The sequence below is a fragment of the Canis lupus genome, chromosome 15 (assembly GCF_003254725.2).
Source record: "Canis lupus dingo isolate Sandy chromosome 15, ASM325472v2, whole genome shotgun sequence".
In the NCBI taxonomy this organism is placed as follows: domain Eukaryota; kingdom Metazoa; phylum Chordata; class Mammalia; order Carnivora; family Canidae; genus Canis; species Canis lupus.
In genome coordinates this window covers 24520806-24542804 of record NC_064257.1, presented here as the reverse complement: position 1 = coordinate 24542804, position 21999 = coordinate 24520806, and the positions used below count along the sequence as shown (strand labels likewise).

The 21999-nt window shown below is 36.3% G+C and overlaps 1 protein-coding gene across 12 annotated transcripts in view; it reads right to left on the bottom strand.

Moving 5' to 3' along the window:
• Nucleotides 1-3179: 3179 nt before the first annotated feature.
• The window catches only part of METTL25 (methyltransferase like 25), a 130555-nt gene continuing 111735 nt past the window's right edge, over nucleotides 3180-21999 (bottom strand). For 9 of the 12 annotated variants that reach the window (XR_003133380.3, XR_003133384.3, XR_003133385.3 and 6 more), the window contains 3 exons: nucleotides 10770-10876; nucleotides 9564-9642; nucleotides 3180-7501 (listed from right to left, as the gene is read on the bottom strand). The gene's annotated coding sequence lies outside the window, so the exon portion shown is untranslated. Of the gene's footprint in view, nucleotides 7502-9563; nucleotides 9643-10769; nucleotides 10877-14579; nucleotides 21972-21999 lie in introns of all 12 variants that reach the window. The other 3 variants (XR_007402216.1, XR_007402215.1, XR_007402217.1) reach the window with 3 other exon arrangements.

Here is a 21999-nt window from a genome sequence, read left to right as displayed (position 1 = left end):
TCAGTCACTTAGAAATCAGGAGGTTATATGACCAACATAAAATAAATTATGGATCAGCACAATCAGAAAACAAAAACCAACTACACTAGCTAACACTCTTGTGGCACATTACATGTATCAGGCCCTGTTTTCAGTGTTTCCCATTCATCGACTCACGGAATCGTCACAAGTCAATAGGCAGGACCTACCTGTATTTTCCTTTTACAGTCGAGGAGACTGAGGCATAAGGAGTTAAGTAACTTGACTGAGGACACATAATTAGAAGTAGCAGAGAGGGGATTTGAACTGATGCAGTCTTGCTGTAAAATCTGGGCTTCAAAACACTAAGCCATTACTGCAAGAGATAAGGTGAAAGATATTTAAAGGTAAAAATCACTGTGTTTGGACTCTGTTCTTAATTCCACTTCGAAAGTCAGAGGAGTGGAAACTATCCTCAGATGAATTTTCTGCCTTCTCGGGGTCATGAGGTCTAATATCCATGGGGCCAATTAGAAACATCACTGAAAGGAGAATACTGTCTTCTCAAACTCAAGTTCTTTTTTTCTACTTTGAATAACACCGTGGAAACAGAACCTTTTTCTCATAGGAAAACATGGTAAGCTGTGATGGTATCTGATGGTTGCAGGGTAAAGAAACTATCATGTGTGGTGGGGACTGTGTTCAGCGGGAGAGGGCGTACCCCCTTGAAAAATGGGCCTGCTCCTCATCTCTAGCTTATTACTGACATGTAGAAATGAGTGCAATTCACATTTTTATAGTGTAATTTCCCAATATTTAAAAGTTCAACAATTAACTCAAATACTAAAAACAAATAAACAAATAAAACTTGTCATCTGGGTCAAACAAACTAAGACTTCAAATCACAAGGGTGTGACCCATACTCAAGCAATTTTTTCTCAAGGCTAAATCATCTTAATTCCAAACTTTTCCAAGTGGATCTCTAGGTCCAGACCTTTAATGAGAATCATGGCTGCACCCTTGAACTGGTGTCAAGCTCTGCAGTCATCTGTAGTTGAAGCCAGTTACAAAGTTAACCTTTAGATGTTGAATTCCTACCTAGCAGATAGTTACACTATGTTTAAGCCTAATGCCCTCCTCATGCGCCTTATAAGAAATGTCTGCTTTATATTATAGTAGGCAATCTCTACCCAGACCAGCACCATTGATAAGTGTTCTTTCTTAATGGAAAAGCATATTTTCATAGCTTTTCCAGGAATATCTTGATTCCTTTAATGGAACCATAATCCGTTCCCTTATTTAATCTTCAATCACACAATGCTTATTTCACTGAATATAATGGCTTATGCACATTCACTAATAGCCCCTAAATAAAAAGCCCTTTTTAAATTTGAAAGTGGTTCAGAGTACACAATGAGGAAAAGAACAAAACAGGAAAATTCCAGTTGTTTAGTTGAAATGAAAAAAAAAATTATGTTCAGAGTACTGAGACTTGAATGCGAAATCATTGTAATAAAGTAATTAAAAAACATTCGTCATTCTGACAATCTGAAATAGTATTTAAACTGTTCAGATATTTTACAAAAAATCTACCTAAAGAACTTTTAGATCCCATAGGAAACTTTTTATAAAACAATATTTTAAAATATTTTCCATGAGGATCTATTCAGAAAATAGCGCCTTAAATGGAATTTCAAAATCAATCAAAATTTATTGCTCAAATTGGACTTTTATGTGTTCTGGTTGAAGTTCATGGACTCTGCACAAAGTAAGCATTATTTTGAATATTTTCAGTTAGTTTAATATATAGTGTCATAAATAAAGGACAAGTTGTCTTCAGAGGCCTGCTTAGGAGTTTGGAGTGTGAAAAACGGCATTTTGGCACTCGAAAACAATGCTCAAACGAAATTAAATACTTATATATATAAGGACAAACAGACACTGAATTCTTAAATGTGGAGCTTTATAAGACATCAATTGACACAAAATCACAAAACACTAAATATAATGTGGTATCCTGGATTATATCATACAACAGAAAAAAGGATACTAGTGGAAAACTATTGGAAGTAGGAATAAAGCCTGGAGTTAAAAAAAAAAAAAAAAAAAAAAAAAAATAAAGCCTGGAGTTAATAGTAATGTACTGATGTTGGCTTCTTAGCTTTGACAAATGCACTGTGGGACTTTACGATGTTAACACTAGAGGAAACTGGGTGATACGGCATACGGGAATTCTATTTTTGGAACTTTTTTGTAAATCTAAGATTATTCCAAAATAAAAAGGTCATATTAAAAAAAAATCACAGGATAGGTAAGAATATTAATCTGTGCCTTTACAGCATCCAACAGAATAGGGTAGGCTGGCAAAATTCACATGCGGTTAAATGACATTTGTGTCTGTATGTGTGGGTGGCGGTGTGTGTACGTGAAGTGGACAGGAAGGAGATGTGTGAAAACAGTTAACAAGCTTCAATCTTTTCCTTTGAGCCCTGCTGCTCAAAGTTTAAAAGAATATAAATGAAGGTGGAAAGTGAGTTCCTAAACATTTTATTCATAAAGTAAATATCTTAATAAAACATATTAGTAAATAATAACAAATATATTTAAACTTTATATTTGTCACCGTATTAAAAAAGATAGGTCATCATAACTGGACAACTTTCAACTTTTGTTTTTTTGCACACTTTTGATTTTTTAAAACAGTTTTGTGTCTTTTTGTGGTATCTTCAAATATATACCAAGGAATATGATTATACTTTGTTTTCAAATTCTACAAAGCACAACTTTATACTCATTTATGTCCCTTCACCAAAGAGACTACACTGTGATAGGTTTCTGTTTTGCTATACAGAACAGAGCATTAATTAGGTGGATTAAACAAATGTCAACATGTTAAATTGAATACATCTGCTTTCAGGCAGGATAGAACAGGTCATGACAAGCCAACACATTCACTGCAAAACCAAAAAAAGAAAGGATAAAAACTATAAAACACATATTTTAAATGATATCAGAGAGTAAGGAAATAGGATAAAGAAAAATTCCAGAGAAAGGAGAACCACTTTCTGAAATAAGCTGGCAATTGTTGGCCATCATTTTGCTTACAGTTTGAGAATTCATCTTGGCTGAGGCAGGGAGCTTCCGCTGGGGAAAAGAGACCCCAGCAAATCTTTCAGATTTCTTCTGGGCTAAAGGACTCAAAAGGAAATGTGAAGGGAAAAAAAAAAAAAAAAAAGGAAATGTGAAGGGTCTCGGTGATCGATGATAATAGTGGAACATGTGGGTAAAATGCAAGTAGTCTGAACCTGTGCCAAGTGACGTCTTGGTACAGTGGAGTCTCAAGCATAATGATTAGGACACACTGATCCAACTGACACAGGTGCTATTACAGAAACAAAGGGTGGGGGAGATTCAAGGCAGCCAATTATTTGCTCCTACCTCACCACCTCATACGATTGCAGCAGCCGACTGTGTCCCTCTTCCACTTCTGTATAAGCACCTGTCCTGTGTCTAAGATTCCAGCAAATGGAAACCATCACAGGAGCAATCTCGGTTTCCGCGGTGATGGTACTGTGTGAGTGAAGAGGGCCAGGCTCTGTCCTAGAGACCAAAGGAATCTCAGATGGAGGAAGCCCAGGATGAGCCCATCTACAGACTGGCCACTGGGCACTCTGAAGAAGTCCCATGCTCCATGCAGTAAATGTATTCCAGTTGTCAGTATGACTCCACCCCAGATGACATTAAGAACTGATTCATGCTTGGGGCCTTCAATCTGGATTAAGTAGGTGTAACATTTTTGTCTCTCTCAGTAAGGATGAATTCAGAATATCTGCCTTGAAGGAGCCAGAATCTTTAATTTATATACACAGTTGAATTAAAGAATAATAGTAGCAGCTCTGTGCTGAAAACTGTGAATGTGATAGAAGAGCTGAGCAGCAGCGAGTGACTCAAAAGTGGAAATCATTTCTTGATGGATTCGGTCAGTTTTTTTTTTTTTTTTTTTAAACTTGTTTTTAAACGCCACTATTCTTGGCTTTATCCCAACATGCACTGTTCTAAGAAGCCATGAAGGGAATGTGAAATTCTAGCTTCTTGGTGTACCTCATTTGTCACCCTAAAAGAACAACTTAAACCTAGATCGGCAGAAGCATGAGTTCCTGGGCCTGTTAACTACAGTGAAATTGAAGAATTAAAACTCTATGTCATGACCTCAGAAAATCTTTCATTCCCTTTAGTTCATCCTCATCTCGATGTATAATCAGCCATATTTCACAGCCTGGGGTTTATTTATTGAAACAAAGCAGGTATGTGGCCCATGACGTAATCTCTGAACCACTTCAGCTTGGCCTATTTGTCAGTCGAGGCGTGAGCTCCATTGAGAATGGCTTCTGCTCACTCAGGTCTCTCTCACATGCTCAGTGGTTAAACAGATTTATCTAAAGTTCTTGACATCACAATAAAAGAGGCCACCTTTCTATGAACTGCAAAGTGCAAATAAGTCTCAGAAAACCAAGTAAGATCTTGAGGAACATTGTCAATACATGGGAAGATAGTACAGCATATATTTTTATTTTATTTTGCTGATTTATATACTGAGTTCTCATAATGAAAAAAAAAAAGGTAGGTTCTAAAAAAATTGTTAAAGTAGCATCATATTGTTTTGTTTAACGGAGGGCTCAATTCAAATTTTGATTATAAACAATTGAAAGGAAACTGGGGCCACTTTATAAGTTAATTTGCCACAAAGTTTTCCTGGGTACAAGGGAGCATTTAATTTATACACTTTAATTCTTATAAAAGATTCTAGTAGAGGAAAATAAACCACCAAACATCAATAAATATTATTTTAGCAAATACATTTTTTAGATGTACTATTACCTCACATATATAAAACAGACAGATGGTATATAGGAATGTCATGTATTTAAACATAAATCTATTTAGAAATATTATCTAGATCTGTCAGTTTTTATAGCATCTTTCTCACATAGGTCAAACTAGAAAGTCTGTAATAAAGAGTAGTTGCCATATATTACAAATTAACATTAGTTGCAGATAATTTATAATTTTAGCAAGTCAGTCTTTCACACAAGTTTATGTTCCTCTGTTCCTTTTATAACATCCTATTTATCTCTTTCATTTTATTTGTTAAATTGTAATAATTGATTCGGGGCGCCTGGGTGGCTCAGTCAGTTAAACTTCTGCCTTCAGCTCAGGTTATGATCCTGGGGTCTTGGGATGGAGCCCCACAAAGGGCTCACTGCTTGGTGGGGAGCCTGCTTCTCCCTCTCCCTCTGCTCCTCCCCTGCCTGTGCTCTCTCTCTCTCCCTCTCTGTCAAATAAATAAATAAAATCTTTAAAAAATATATATATATATAATTGATTAACTGTGCAATTTTTGTTATATATATAATTGATTAACTGTGCAATTTTTGTTAGCTTTTCCTATTATATTCTGAATTCCATAAGGTCTGGAACTATGTTTTCTTGTTCACTACACTTTGCTTAATATTTAGCACAGTGGCTAAAACATAGGTGTACTCAATAAAGATATGCTTAATGAATCAAGGACTGAAAGATCTACATCAGGGGTAGGCAAACTATGGCTCAAATCCAGCCTGTTGCCTGCTTTTTACAGCCATCAAGTTAAGAATGTTGATTTTTTTTCTTCTATCTTTAAGTGGATATATTTTTCAAATGGTAATTTAAGTACCTAAATAGCAACCTCAGTTTTGTTTGTTGGCCCATAAATTCTAAAATATTACTACTTAGCCCTTTATGAAAAAAGTTTCCTGACCCTGATTTAGTCCCCCTTTTCCAAAAGAACTATGGCAATGACGAAGTATTACATATCTGTGCCCTCTAATAGGATAACCACAAACCACATATGGCTATTGACCACATGAAATTTGTCTAGTGACTGAGAAATGGAACTTTTATTTCATTTTAACTAATGTAAATAAGCCCATATGGCTAGTAGCTAGTGCATTATAGCAGCAGATCTAGATATACAAAAGAATAGACATCATGTAAACACAGTAATCACTTACTTGGAGATCAAACATATCTTTGGAAAAAATGAAACATATTTGAAGTTAGTTTGGACTTTCTGGTAAAAAATTGAATAAAAAAATAAAATAAATTATCACCAGTTCATTAAAACAGTAACTAATATGACAATACAAGGCCCAAAGGTAAAAATTAATTCATTTAATTTGGCAGTTACACAGGAACTCATTTAAAATGTAAGTGGTATTTGGTTCTTCAATCTATGAACTATGAATGAAAAAAATTATTTTGGATAAGACAGACAATGCTAATGTTCTATTAACAAGTAAATGAAGGACACTGCTTTTATGAAGATTTTGAGGCTTCCCCAAGTTGTTTTATTGAAAGACACATCACTTATTTACAAAGAAATTCTTGAAATACATGGAATGGTATTAAAAAAATATTCTATAGCACAGTAGGAAAACATTAGAGCACACAAACAGGTAAAAACAGCGATATAATCCAACAGTATCCTCAAACAGTTAAGCATTAAAATAGGCATTAAAGTGGCCTGAAAAGTAAAGATTCAAATTGCAAAGTGAAGTTTAAACACCCACATTCACATGTGATTTCAAGTCTTTAAGTTGAGAAGCACTTATAAAGAAATCTGAAATATGTGCTATTTAGGACTGAAATCGTTTGCTGCTGTTATTTATAATACTTAAAGTAAGTGTAACAATTTAAAAATTAGACTATATTTCCTCTTCTTGCTTATACTGTTTCTTACATGTCTATATATGAAATAATATCTCCCTGAGTAAAACTACTTTGGCTGCCACCTTTTATTTCAAATGATTTTATCATTAGGGGAAAATTTGAAATCGTGGTGGACAAATAATCCTTTAATGCTTTTCCTGGCTAGCAAGTAATTTGTCAAAGCAATCCAATTTCCAAATAGCATACAAACTCAACAAGACACTGAGCCAATGCATATTTGTTCCCCTCTATAGAATATGCACAAATGTCTTTCATTTTGAGGGAAAATTCTAAGGCTGTATTCTCTGAAAGGACAATTTAGGTCTAGTAACAAAATATCATTCATAATGTCTCTCTGATAAAACTTTAAAATTTTTTTAAAAGTCAAGTTTTACTGAGGTACAATTATTTATATGCAATAATATTCACCCTATTTTTAAGTGTACTGTTTAATAAATTTGACAAACATATGGGCCATTTTCATCACCCCAGGAAGTTCCTTATGCCCCTCTGTAGACAATCCCTTCCTTTATCCACAGCCCCCTGGCAACCAGTGATCAATCTGTTTTCTGTTTCTACAGTTTCGACGTTTCTAGAATGTTATGTAAATGGAACCATACAGAATGTAATCTGTTGTGTCTGTCTTTTTTCACTTAGCCACTTAGGGTAATGCTTTTGAAATCCATCCATGTTGTTGCATGTATGTGTAGTTCATTGCTTGTTGTTGCTAAGAAGTATTCCATCGTATGAATATATCACAATAATTTTATCCATTCTGCCGGTGATAGACTTTCAGCTGTAGGAATAAAGCAACTATTAACATTTGCTGTGTGAACATATGTTTTCATTTCTCTTGGGCAAATGTCTATGAGTGGGATTATTGGGTCATATGGTAAGTATATGTTTAACTTTATAAAAATATGCCAAACTGTTCTCCAAAATAACTGTATCATTTGCATTTGCATGAGCAATCTTCAGAACTCTTGTTGTTTTATGTGGTTTCTAACAATATTATCAATCCTTTTAATTCTTAATCATTTGAAAGGTTGTATAGTGGTATCTCCCTGTCTCCTTGTGCTTTTAATTCATATTTTCCTAATGAATAATGATAAATATCCTTATATGTGTTCATTGCTACTTGTGTATCTTCCTTGGTGAAATATTTGTTCACATCTTTTGCCTCTCTTTTAACTGAGTTTTTTGTCTAAATGTTTATGTATTCTGAATACAAACTCTATCCTATAGGAGCTTTGCAAAAAAAAAATTTTTTTAAACCAATCTGTGGCCTATTTTTTTCATTTTCTTTTTTTATTTTATTTTATTTTTTGTCTTTTCATTTTCTTAACAGTGTCTTTTAAAAGGGCATACATTTTAAATCTGGTGAAGTCTAATTTGTGAAATATTCACTTATGGTTCATGTTTTTTGGTGCCTAGAAACCTTTCCTTAACCCAAGGTCACAAATATTTTTTTCTATGTTTTCTTCTAGTAGTTTTTTACATTCAGGACAAAGATCCATTTTGAGTAACTTGTATGCTTACCACTTGTATGTGGTAAGGGTTAATTAAGCTTTTTTGGTTTTTCATTCTGAGAGGCAGTTGTTTGCAACACTTGTTGAAAAAAATATTTAAACCCTCTGAACTGCTTTGGCACCTTAGTCTAAAGTCAACTGACCGAACAAGTGTGGGTCGATTTCTGAGTTCACTAGTCTGTGCCATTCACCTATATAACTATCCTTAAACAAATTACTACCCTGCTATTATTATTGTGGTTTTCTAGTAAGTCTTGTAAACTGTTATATTTTACATAAATAAAGTGAATACTCCTATCTTCAGAAACCTAAGTCCCTCTGAAACAGTTGTTTACTATAGAATGTAGATAAAGACCTGCACTGATTTAAGAAGATACCATTTCTCCAAGATGAAAGAACTGCTATTCTTGGTAGTTATTTTAGGTGTTTTGTTTTTCTGTGTTCCACAGACAGGGGGTTTATTGACCCTAGGGGACCCACAGATAGAATTCAGGGCACCCATGTTCCTGGATCTTGGAGAAAATGTACTTCTTTATTTTCACTAATTGCTAATTCTAATTTAGGGTTTCCTTCCATTAGAAATGTGGACAACAAACCTCAGTAGTATTGGCAATACCTGCAACTCTTGCCAACAGAAGGTCAGATATTTTCATGTCACATTACAGTTGTGGCCAGTATCTTCAAATACTGTTTGCTGACATTTATTGTTACTTAAAAATCATAGTTTTTAGAACTGCTACTTGATCTTTTTATTCTGTGAGTTAATAAAGAAACATACACATACTACTAAATCATAACTTTAAAAAATTCTTTTAGTAATGATCTCAGTATGATTGGTTTGCTTTGTCCTATTATGTATTTCAGTTTGTATTTAAAAGAAAATATTTAAAAAAAAAGAAAAAAGAAAATGTTTGAGAGGGGCCCAAAGATAATTCCAGATGGCCAAAAGGGTCTGTGACACAGAAATTGGTTTTGTCCTCTGTACTCCCATTTCACAGACCTACTGCTTAGGTTGTCTCCCATTAAAAGTGTCTTTATGGCTTCAGTTTAGACTACTGCAATATTACCAGCTCTGCTTATTTCATCTTATACTATATATAATTATATATCGTATATTATTGCATCTTATTAAGAAAGGTTCAAAAAGCCTTTATTAAACATGTGAGATTAGAAAATGCTGCAGGTCAGAATCTGGAGATTCAAAGGTATGTCACATGGTTCCCACCTTTGGGGAATTTAGGTTCCACTAGGCAGATAAGGAAGTAGGCATGGCAATTTACAGTCTATGTGCCCTAATGAGCATACATGGGAGTAAGATGATGTTCTTACCCTTCACTTGGATGGTGGTGGAGGTGTGGGCCGAGTATCAGCAAATGCTTCCCACAGGAATTGACGCATATGAGGATACCTGGAGAATAAGAAAGCAGTAACTAGAATGGGAAGAGACTATTTCACACAGAGGAAACATGAGCAAGCATCCAACTCAACTCTGCCTGGAGCCCTGGGGCAGAAGAATGGCCCAGGGAGGAACAATGCATTGCCTACCCCCAACTCCCCTGGGATGTGTCAAGGAAGACCATCATTCTCAACAGTGCAGAAGCCCAAACAGCTTCCCACTCTTGATTAGAATATTCAGCTTGCATTTACCAGTCTAACAGGCATTTTCTCTGAGGTCCTTCTTCTCTCCCCAGAAGCTGTTCAGTGCTGAGCCCTTGGCCAGTGGAGCCCTTTTTGAAAGGGCCCCTCCCTATTTCCTGTGCCTTCTTCAGGGTGCCCTCCACAGGCTGTCTCCTCCATCATGTGTCTCCAAGGCTGTAGCCAGTCTCCTTCACTACTAGACTGGTGGGTGGTGCATGATCACGCACTTAGACACCATGGGCCAACAGTAAGGATACCGTATCTGATATTCAGATGCAGGCTCATAGCCTGGATCTCTTTAGCACTTCAGCCGCGGGGACCCAGTCTAGAGCAGCGAGGTCCTCTCCCATCCTGGATTGAATAAGTCATTCATTACATCCTAAACAGAGATTGTTGTTCCTAAGAGACATTCCTATTTAAACTGTCCTCAAGCCAGGCAGCAGCAGGGGCTGCTCAGGTAATTAGGGACTAATTGACTCTTTAGCACTCTTATCAGCTGTGACAGTCTTTCCTGCCTGTGTCCGCCAGGATACTGGGACTTTTCTCTGTGATGGGCTCCATTTTCACTTTGTTTATCAGGACCTAAATGGAGTGAATTCCAGCCTCATATCCCTGATATTCTCATAAATATAGGACTGTAGATGTAAAATCTTTATATTTTTAATGGCTTCTGTTTAGTCCAGGGCTCTGTTTAGTCCGGGAAATTGTTTCATCTTGCTCAGTTGGGAAACAGACTGCCTTCCTTTTAGAGGTTTCCACTTCCAATTACTGAGGTGACATTACACTTTCTGAGAAAGAGGATGGTGCCTTTTCTTGCTCTTGGGTAGGAGAAGAATTTTGTTGTTGCTCTTGGTAGGCATTTTAATCATGACCATAAAATTTCATGGCTTCACTTACCTGGCATTATTCTTTTCTCTCAGAGGAAAGGCAGTATTTTCCCCATGGAGGATCAGTGTATTCATTTCCTTCCTTTTCTCCACAGCATGTTCTGAACGTATTCACTGCTAGGCATAGGACAAACAGTAAAAATGGTATGTTTTCTGCCCCTCCAGGAATGGACAGAGAAATACAAACCATTTAAAAGTACGTGCAATAGTGTCATGTTTCTCTGTACACAGTGAAGTCGGGACATAATAAAAAAAGATAGTGATTTATATGTGGAGGCAAGATCATAAATATTGAAGGATGATGTAGGAAAGTGTTGACTAGAAGAGAAAGGGATGTTAGCTCTCCTGGAAGAGGGATCAGTGAAGGCAAAGTCCAGACGGAGGCAACATTGGAGATATTGTGGGAATCACAGAAAGTCTAGATGCTTTGGAACTGTGGTAGATGGAGTGCAGCCAAAGATTGTGTTGATGAAGTAACCAGGAAAAGCATCATGGAAGACTAGGATGCCATGTTAAAGAGCTTGGATTTTCCTGTAAGAAAATGGGAAGGCCATAGAAGAGTTACAGGCAGGGGTAGGAGGCTGATGCCAGGGAAACCAGGAGGGTACTTATGAGGCCCTGAACCGAGCGAGAGAGTAGCAGGAGTGAGGAGAGGAGAGATGGTGAGGAGAAATGTAAGTGGTTGAATGACAATGACTTCATATTTAAATGATTTGGATGGAGGGAGGAGTCTAGGGTGATTTTAGTTGGTTTGACAGGAAAGTTTAATTTTGGACATGTTGATCTTGAGATGCTAGGGGAACAGCCATGGGGAATGGCAATGTCCATCAGGCAGTTGGGTAAACATGACTAAAAGCTCAGGAGAGAGATTCAGGAGCGAGAGTTAGCCTAAAAATTAAATCTGAGTGGGCCTCTTGAGACACAGGCAGTTGTGGAGGCCATGACGACGTTTCTTGAAAAGTGTGTGGATTGAAAAAAGCCCAACACAGAGCATTCAAAGGAAAAACAAATATATTTAAATGACAAATAGAGAACAGTCTGCAAAGAAGGCTGGGAGGGAACAAATAGTGGAAGGAGAAAACTCTAGAGAAGTGGCTCTTTTGGCTTCTGGGAAGGAGGTTCTTGGGGGTCACGTGTCCTCTCCACCTCCCTGAATCTTATGGCCTGTTTCTTTCTGTATTCTCTCTTTCTTCTGTTTCAGGATCTCTTCCTCTGCTCATTTGTAGTTTCTGACCCTCACAATTTTGGTTTCACAAGGTCAAATGTTGCTTCCAGAATCTCTTTGTACATCATGACCTTTTAGCTCCCATGCCAGTGTTTTCTATTTCTAATTCCTAAGAAAGAGAATCTGATAGGTCTGATGCTTCTTTTTGAGTCAGGTCACATCAGGGATCTAGGCTACTATGACCAGGTGTCTACTCCCACTCCTATCACCTGTGATCTTAGGTATAAAATATGGCTGCCCAGGTTCATCCTTTGGCAGGAGATATGGGCAAAAAGAAAAAACAAAAAGTGGTCAAGAATGACATCTATAGTTTATGTAAGTTTAAAGATGGGAATCCTTAACAATGGCAGATACCATGGCATGTCAACAAAGAGTCCTCTGGGTCTAATGATATGGATGCCAGCTAAGGCACTGGCCAGTTGCTGGGATGGCAAAGAGGCATCTGGTTGCTGTGAGCTCGCAATAAATGAAGGCACAAAGTAGAGACATAGAGTTGTAGCTTCCCCTCAACCACAATCTTAACCTCAATCTTTATAATATAAAGGCAAGGAAGGAGGGGATGATATTGATACAGGACACAGAGGGTAGTGGTAGTTGTCCTTTTTTTCCTTCTCAAACATATATTTTATTTTTTTAGGTATTTGCCCTTGTTGAGTAGAACTGTGGGTCAGGACTTTGGAGCACAGATAACAGAACTACCATTAGAACAAGAAAGGATCTCTTTAAATAAGCCTGTGGGAAGGAGGGCAGGAGAAAAGCAAGGTGGGTGATCTGTTGGAAAAGTAAGATGTTGACAAAGGGGACTGAATTCTACTTTGCAAAGTCTCTCTCCCTTCACTCCAAACCTTACCTAACACAGGCCTTTACACACTTTCTTAACCAAATGAACAAACAAATTCCTATAGTGGCTAGAAGTTTGTAGTCATGAGGTTCTTCTCTGTTCTTGGAGGAGAAGAGGAGCAGTGATATAATGAAATAGTACTGATCTTGGGAGTCAGAAAACCTGGGTCCCCTTGGGAAAATCATGTCCATGTCTTTGAATTCCACTGTAGAGTGGGAATATTTTACTTACAATGACACAGGAATACCAATATACGGTGGAAACTTAGAAGAAGAAATAATCAAGCCTGCTAAGGTCACTTGGGGAAGAGTGAAGAGTTCCAGAGAAAGTAACATTTGAGGTGGGTCATGAAATATGAGGAGGTCACCAGGCTAGAAGGTAAGGAAAGGGGTTTGACTTGAGCTAAGTGTACAGTATCATTCACAGAAAGTGACTACCAGAGGCCTCTTACGACCTGGGAATTGCCAAAAGACCTGGAACTACATGCCTTTGCTCTGTCGCTGAACAAAACATATGCATCTCCAATCAGTTAGCCCCATCATGCTTTTAAGTCTATACTGCTATATTCTCCCTCCTTCTTACTCATTCTACTGCTGCTATCCTTTTCCACTGAGGCCTTCTAGAAATCCTTCTTTAGAGAAAACCAACTACCCTATGCCATCATCTTTTTCACCACCTTTTTCACTACCTTTCCTGAAGCTTAATATGTGTTTACTGTCAATTGATGTTATTTTCCTATATAAATTTTCTGAATAATTTTTTTCAAGTATTCTTTTCTCTCTAGATATACCATTTGAATACCCATAACTTAGACAACCATTTATGGATCTTGAGCTCTAACTTTCCTATGGGTTTTAGGTTGCATATTAGATATATTTATCATTTGGGTGTTGCATAGATACAGCATATTCAAAATTGAACAATAATCCTCCTAATTCTCAAGCAACCCTAGACTTTCTTTCTCAGGAAATGGCCTACTACACAGCTAGCCTCCCAAACTAGAACCTTGGGGGGATATAAAGGGTGAGTATCCTAAACCTCATTTTCTCCCTTACCTGTGATACACAATCAGTAACCCAAGTCATGGTCATTTGAGCCCTTGAATTAATTATTTTTTCTTTCCATTTCTATTTCCTCTGCCATAAGCCAGTTTATCACTTTGCATTTAGGTTTCTGAAACAGGCTCTTAACTGCTGTCCTGGCCTTCAGCTTGGTTCTACTACCTAGCCTTATAGTCCATCCTCTACCCTTATAGTCACAGTGATTTTTCTAAAATAGGAACATAAATGCATACTCTCTTCTTCAACTCCTCAATGGATCCTTCTGCCTTGAGAGGAAATGTACCTCTTTAGGCAGGGCATTCATGGTCTTCTAGATCTAGGATCCTGTCAAGCCTCTTTGTGGTCTCTTCTCCATACTCACTGTTCACATCAATCTACTTTCAGGCCCCTATGGAGGCATGCTGTTTCGTGTTTTTGAAATAATTGTTGCTAATTCTTATTGAGAAGTTACTATTTACAAAGATCTCCCTTCTCACAACCCAAGTGATCTGTTATTATTTTCTCCCAGTTGACAGAGGAAAAAAATGAGGCATAAATCATTTAGGTAACCTAACCAAGGTGACACAGCTAGGAGGGACACAACTAGAATTTGAACTCTATCAGTCTCTCTCTAGAATCTATTCTTTTAACACTATATATAGCATTACCACACTGTCCCTTCTTCTAGAAGACCTCTTTTTTCACTTTGCTTACCTCATACTTACTCTTCATCCACTTAATCTGGCTTCTCCTTCCATCAAAATTCTGAAAAATCTCTCACAAAAAATATCAGTGAACTCCAAAGGAAAATTTTCCATTCTCTTCTTAACTTCTTAACTTGATCTCTCAAATGTTTTCAACCATTGGTCACTCTATAGGCCCTGAAATATCTTCTTCTGTTCATATGATGATACATAATTGGTCTTTCTGATTTATCTCTGAATGTGCTTTCTCCTCTACAGAATCTTCATACTTGAGTCCTTAAAGATTCAGTCCTAGTTTCCCCATTCTTCTCTCCCTATGCTCTTTGCACTGAGTATCTCATCCATGTCACAGGTTCGATTTCCATGGATATGTTAACTTCTAAACTTGTATTCCCTTTGTTCTATAAAGACCCTTAACGCACAGTGCTTCTTTAACATTGCTTGAATTTCTCAAAAGTACCCTACACTCAATATATTCAAAATGGAATGGTCAGTTTTCTTCCATATATTGCTCTTCAATGTACCTTAGCACCACCTTTCAGCTAGTCAAATGATTTAAACAACTGGTCCCATTGACCAAAGAGCACTAGGAAAAAAACCCCTCTAGTCCAAGTTAGATTTATTTCACTTAATACTACAGCTCAGAGAATGCACTCCAGAGGAACTATAGGTTGTCTTAGTAAAGGAAAGTTTTAGGAGCTTCTTATAGGATTTAAGGGGTATTGTATGGTTATGGAGAGGATTTAAAACCATGGGGTCCAGTTTTGGATCAGAGATTGTCAAAAAGCTAGGGAAATTCAATGACTGGTTTTGCTTTACTTTTTAAAAGATTTATTTAATTTCAGAGAGAGAGAGAGAGAGAGAGAGAATGTTTATGTATATGCAAGAGCAGGGGGAAACATTAAGGGGGAGGGAGAGCAAAAATCTCAAGCAGACTCCATGCTATCTACAGAAGCTGACATGAGGCTGGATCTCACAACCCTAAGATCATGACCTGAGCCAAAACTAACAGTCAGTTGCTGAACTGAGTGTATTACCTTAAGTGCCCCTTTGCCTTTTTTTTTTTTTTTTAATATAAAATAGGATCATTAGGGGATCCCTGGGTGGCTCAGCAGTTTCGCGCCTGCCTTTGGCCCAGGGCGCGATCATGGAGTCCCGGGATGGAGTCCCGCGTCGGGCTCCTGGCATGGAGCCTGCTTCTCCCTCTGCCTGTGTCTCTGCCTCTCTCTCTCTCTCTCTCACTATGTCTATCATAAATAAATAAAAATAAATCTTTAAAAAAATAGGATCATTAAAGTGAGCTGAAGATGGTCACTGCTAAAGAAGCAGGAGTTAGTTACATGTTAGAAGAATGATGTTGAGACTGACCTTGTCTCTTGTTCCAGATGTGCCACCTGAATGAATATAATCCATAACTGTCATTTATTTTATATTTTAGCATCTCCACGTTTTATCTAGGCAATTTTGGGAAATGTGACTTGAAGTCTCAGCTTTAATTTTCCAGTATAAACAAAAAAAGGAATTATCTATTATTATGTCAAACAGAAAATTCAAAATTACTTTACATATGATTTTAGTTGCACATATATTTTCCTTCACTTAGTACTGAAACATTTTTCAGGTTTTCTAGGAAAAAAACCCCAAATATTATTCTAGCTATTTGAAAAAAAAAAAATTTTTTTTCATCTGACTGGCAGACTATGATACCTACCCATTTAGAGGCAGGGCAACCAAGAAATCATCAATTGCTTGAGGTCTACAGAGTTATGCATCCAGCAATATCTTACTTTTTTCAAAAGGAAACTGAAAAAATGGAAGAAGACCAACACAGACTACCCAAATAATCCAGTGGTAAGACAGTCACTGTAGTGGTTAGGTGGTTAGACTCTCAAGTCAGATGCCTAAATTGAATCTTGAATTTACTGTTCCATAGCTTTCTTCCTGCCTCCTACTTGGAGCCAGTTGCTTGACCTCTCTGTATCTGAATTTTCTCTGTAGTAAAGCAGAAGAAAGTATAGTCCCTTTCAGGATGATTGTGAGGATTGAATAAGTTAATAAAGTGCTTAGAACAGCACCTAACACGGCATAGGCACTCAATAAATATTTACTTGGCATTATTATTATAACCTTCATGTCATTTGGAGTTTAAAAAACCTTTTAAAAATTGAGTAGTTGCCAAGGACACTCTGTATGAATGGTATGTATGTGTTTAAGAGAAATATAAAGTTGGAGTCACCTCTAAAATTTTTTAAACAGATCTGGCCACTCAAGAAGACTCCTTCAGAGAGGGCTGCTCAGATGCCAGCACATTTGAGGATACTGAATCTGGAATTATGTTAACATATTGGAACCTTCCATGGAGACTGGGATGGTGAAAGAGCAATTTGAATAGTAGACTTTCAAAACTGTCAAAGAAATTGATGATGTATTCCTGCTTGCCAGGAAGGGGCTTATGCAACACCTTTGGACTGAATATAAGGCCAATAAAAATGGGACTTCTGGGGAGATTCAATGAAATCTATAACTGAAGTGGTCCCATTCTTCTCTTCCTGTCAAACTGGCCATTTTGACATCTATTAACTAATACATGTAAGTGGGGTAAATATTTTTTTGATTATGACATCTGTTTAAACTGGCATTCTGTGTCTGTTCAAACTTTCAGTTAAACTATATGCTGTTAGCATTTACTAGATTGTAGGCGGTTTCTTTGGTCCAGAGAAAGTTTGCAACAAAGATTAAATTATAGGTTATTTTTTATACTCAGATGGAGCACTCAGAAAAGTTCTTTGTATTTATTTTTTTATTTTGTGACTGGCCACTCGTGCATTTTTGGAGGGTGTGTTTGAATTAAGTTTACTGGCACGTTTATGTAGAAGACTTGCTATGTTAACTGATTTTTGTCAAGTCATTAGTAGATTGCTTGCCTATGTTTCCTTGTATTTTATGTACAGATATCTAGGCTGGAGACTAAAGAGGTTAGAAACTACTTAAAGTTCTAACAATAAAATAATGGGTAAACAGGATATATCTCATTAGGATGGACTTTCATGAAGTCATTAGAAAAGATCATTATGAAGGCAGTATAGAATCATGGGACAATGTTTCTTATATAATACTAGGTAAAAGAGGCAAAATACGAAAGGGTATGTTGACTGTTAAGGCAAATACAAACAATGTATGTGTTTGGACCAACTGAAAAGAACTACTTGATAGTGGGAATATGAGTAATTTAAATATATTTTCTTCACTTCTTTTTAACAAAAAGAGAAAAAGTAAGCCCTTTAAGTGGCATGACCAAATTTGTCAAGAGCCAAATTTCTTGCTCATTTTTCATGGATTTGTAAAAATGACAGCCTATGTGTTAAACCAACTTGAACTTTAGCCCAAGAACCTGACTTGTTTGCCTCAATAGATTCACTGTATCTTGACTTTCTTAATAAATTCTATGCAAATTCTCATGCCAAGTGTTTGCTATCTTTATTAATATGAAAAGACCTGGTGGGTGAAAAGATACCATAATCAGAGATAAACAGGCAAAGCACAGTTTATGGGGTGGAAAGTCCATTGAAAGATATGAAGGCCTTTTGAAAAGTTGTTCATAATTGCTATATATTTTTTAGAAGTTAAGAGTCTTGAAAGATATAGATAATACAGAATATTTTCACATTCTTAACATTTACTTCCACATTAAATCTTTTACATTGTAATTAAAAGACACTGCCATAGTCAGTTGTGAGAAATGTTACAAAAAGCCCACAATTCAAACCCAAAACTTCTATTAACAAGTCCTCTTGGAGTAATGCCTGTTTAAAGAATGTAGGCTGAAGGTAGAAGGGGTTTGTGAAATTCTGGTTTCCTTTGTATTTATTCTTTGGCAGTGACTGAAGGAAAGGGGGATCTAACCTTCTTAGATACAGACCTCTTGAGCATGAGCCAATATGTAGGTCCATTTAGGGTAAGGCTGTGAGTACCCTTAGGATTTGCATGCTCCTCAACCCTGGAATGGAATGCAGTAGACACTACAGAGCCTGGCAGGGTATTCTGTGTTCTTGGGCATAAAACTATCTCAGAGGAACCATTTTAAGACTGACTTCTCAAATGTTAAACACTTGGGGATCCCCTTAAAATACCCATTTTAATTGAGTAGATTTAGGGTAGGGACTGAGGCCCTGCATTTTAACAAGCTCCCAGGTGAGGCTGATGCTGTTGGTTCATAGACTGCATTTTTGAGTAATAAGCTCAGTTTAGCTGAGAAAAATAAGTGATGCTCAGCTTACTTAAGAAAAATGTGATGTAGAAAAATAAGCCTAATCTTTGCTTCCCATATATTATTCATAACTGGAAACTAATCTTTGGACAAGGAAGTATGTCATTGGAGTGGAGTCCAATTTTTATTTATCACTTTAGTGTCCAGAAAGATCAGTATTGGTAACTAAAAAATATACCCTGTAACTCTTATGTTGAAGTCTTATGCACTGCTCTGTGCTCACCAGCTTTGGGGAATGTTATTGCCTTAACATTATGATGTGTGGACATCTGCTTGGATGGCTACCTTCAAAATCTTTTTTGGAATTTTCAAATTTATAAATGGATCTCTTTATAAAATTCCTTGATTATTTTCATGACCCTTTTATATATGACATGTAAAATGCCAAAGTATTTGATATTTAATAATTAGCAGTTGTTTTTAGGTTTATTTTTAGTAATTAAGATTTGTTTTAAAATTAAAACTAAAGTTAATGTCTTAAGGCAGGAAACTTTGTGGTTTTCATTGGTCTTCCCAATATAATTAACCACTATTATTAGTGTTCAATTCTTTCAAATGTGGCCTCAGGATGAAACTTTCAATTTTAAATTATAAAGTTCTGATTATACCTTATCATATACTTATGAGACAATAAAAACTAAGTATGAAATATACTACCTAAAGTAGTTAAAATGAATATATTATTTGGAATGTCAATGGGATTCTTTTTTTTTTAATTTATTTTTTATTGGTGTTCAATTTACTAACATACAGAATAACCCCACAATGGGATTCTTATTAGTCAATCATTTTTTTTAAACCTGAAAACAGTGAGCTGAAATACCTCTTAAAATGTATTTCCTATGAGAATACATTTCTATGGAAAACACATCTACATGGGTTTTTTTGGTTTCTTTTTTCTTTATTTGTATAGTTTTGAATATAGTCCTAGACCTTAATTCTTTGGCCCACTGAATTTGATCACAGAGGTAGACCAAAGAAAAGAACAAAAGGGTAGTCTTTAAGTAGATACAGGGCATTCAAATCACTATGCTTTCGGGAAAATAATTAAATTCCTAGGGATCCCTGGGTGGCGCAGCGGTTTAGCGCCTGCCTTTGGCCCAGGGCGTGATCCTGGAGACCCGGGATCAAATCCCACGTCAGGCTCCCGGTGCATGGAGCCTGTTTCTCCCTCTGCCTATGTCTCTGCCTCTCTCTCTCTCACTGTGTGCCTATCATAAATAAATAAAATAAAAAAATATTAAAAAAAAATTCCTAGAGTCAATGAGGAATAAGCAAAACATGCTCAAATATTACTGCTTGCTCCTTGGGTGTATATTACTGTTATGATTATTAAGGATATATAACCCTAATGTGTGTTACTAAATTATTTTGTTGTAATTGAATTTCGATTGAAATGTGAAAGCACCCAGCAGTCAGTTCACAGATGTTCACTGAAGTTCTGTTGGATTTTCTAATATCTTACTTGATGAAAAACATGTATACTCTGTTCTTTGGAAAGTTACAGATATTTGGCCTTCTGTTTCTTTCAAAGATAGAATTCTGATCTGGCCAACAAACAGCTATCCTATCCTTCTTACATATTTGCATCTTGTAGAGAGGCTGGAATCTAAAAATTAGGACATAAATGGGTATATGATGTATCGCCACCAGGCTACTATGATCTAAGACCTTCAGAGGTCTTAGTAACATTGCTTTATTTACTTAACTAAACAAAACTCCATGAGATTTAGTTTTAATTTTCATAATAAAAGAATGGTAAGAAGATCTTGGTTGAATTTACTACGGTTTCATTAATCTTAAAGGTAGGAACTATGCTATTAATGGCAATAATTTTAATGAAATCCTTTCTTCTCCAAGCATCTGTAACCAATTTATTAGAATGAAAACATATTACCAGTAATCTCATTAACAAAAGTTGATATTAAAACTGTGCTAAAAGACCTAAAATATGAAGCATATTTTTAAAGAATTCCAAATTCATTTATTTTCAAGATAAACAACAGTATTTGCTATTAATGAGAGAAAAGTTAACCAAGAAAATAATTTATCTTGCAATAGCTTTCGGTATTTATACTCTAAATGTTGATCCTCAAAACTTCTAAATATCATTCTTTAAGTACAGTATAACCTGCCCTTTAGGGATGGCTTCTCGAACCTAGTATAAACTGGTAACGTGAATATAGTTTTGGACTCTGGGCACTGTTGTATACACAGTAAGATATTCAGAATTCTATACGTTAAAAATAAACCTCCTTTGCCTTCAATTTTATTTTTAGTTCTGTCCTTTTAAGTTAGCTTAAATAGAAACGGAGCACTTAATTTTTTCTTTATGGTTTAAAGTCTCTTCCTTATGCCTTTATTCATAGAGGTTTACCTGCAGCTATACTGTCTATTAAAATTAGAAATATTCTGAAGTCACCAGAACACCAGAAATGTCTGTTGTTATAATCAAATGGTATCTGGAATTGTTTTATCTTTCCCTTGAAACACATTATTTGGGTATACTTTGCTTGATGGGAAACCATCATTGAACCTTTTTCTTAAAGAGCCGTAGCAGTATTAGAAGGCTGGATTCTTTCCTGAGAGGGGAGCTAACTCAGAATATATGCACACTTAGTTCAACATGATTAGCTGATGCACACCGATTCCCCTGTTGACCAAATGGTGATTTTAAGTTGGAATTTGTATACTTTCCCTTTTTTTTTCCTTAAATTCAACATGTTCAATCATAACTGTCTGAGTACAAGTTAAAGGCTTTTCCTCCCACGAGATTTAAATACATGCTACTTTGTTCTGTGCTGAAATGTGTTAACTCTCTTATTCTGGATTGTGCATTGGAAAACTCTAATAAAAACAGTATAATTTTTTTTAAAGGTCTTCCATTGACAGAACATCTGCAAACTTAATGAGACAATCCATTGAGATAAATACATCCACTAATAAATCCCCATACATGCAGCCAGTAGCATCACTGGCCAAGTACAAACCATCTGGGGAGGTTTGGAGACTTCAGTTCCTTTGGTCACAGGTTACCAGAGCACATATTTCACATAGCAGATTATTTCTTAAACAGTCTTCCTTCCTGAGAATAAGCCATTCTACTGACCACATTTAAAAACAACCTAAAGTAACCTATAATTAAAGAGGAGAATGGAAACAG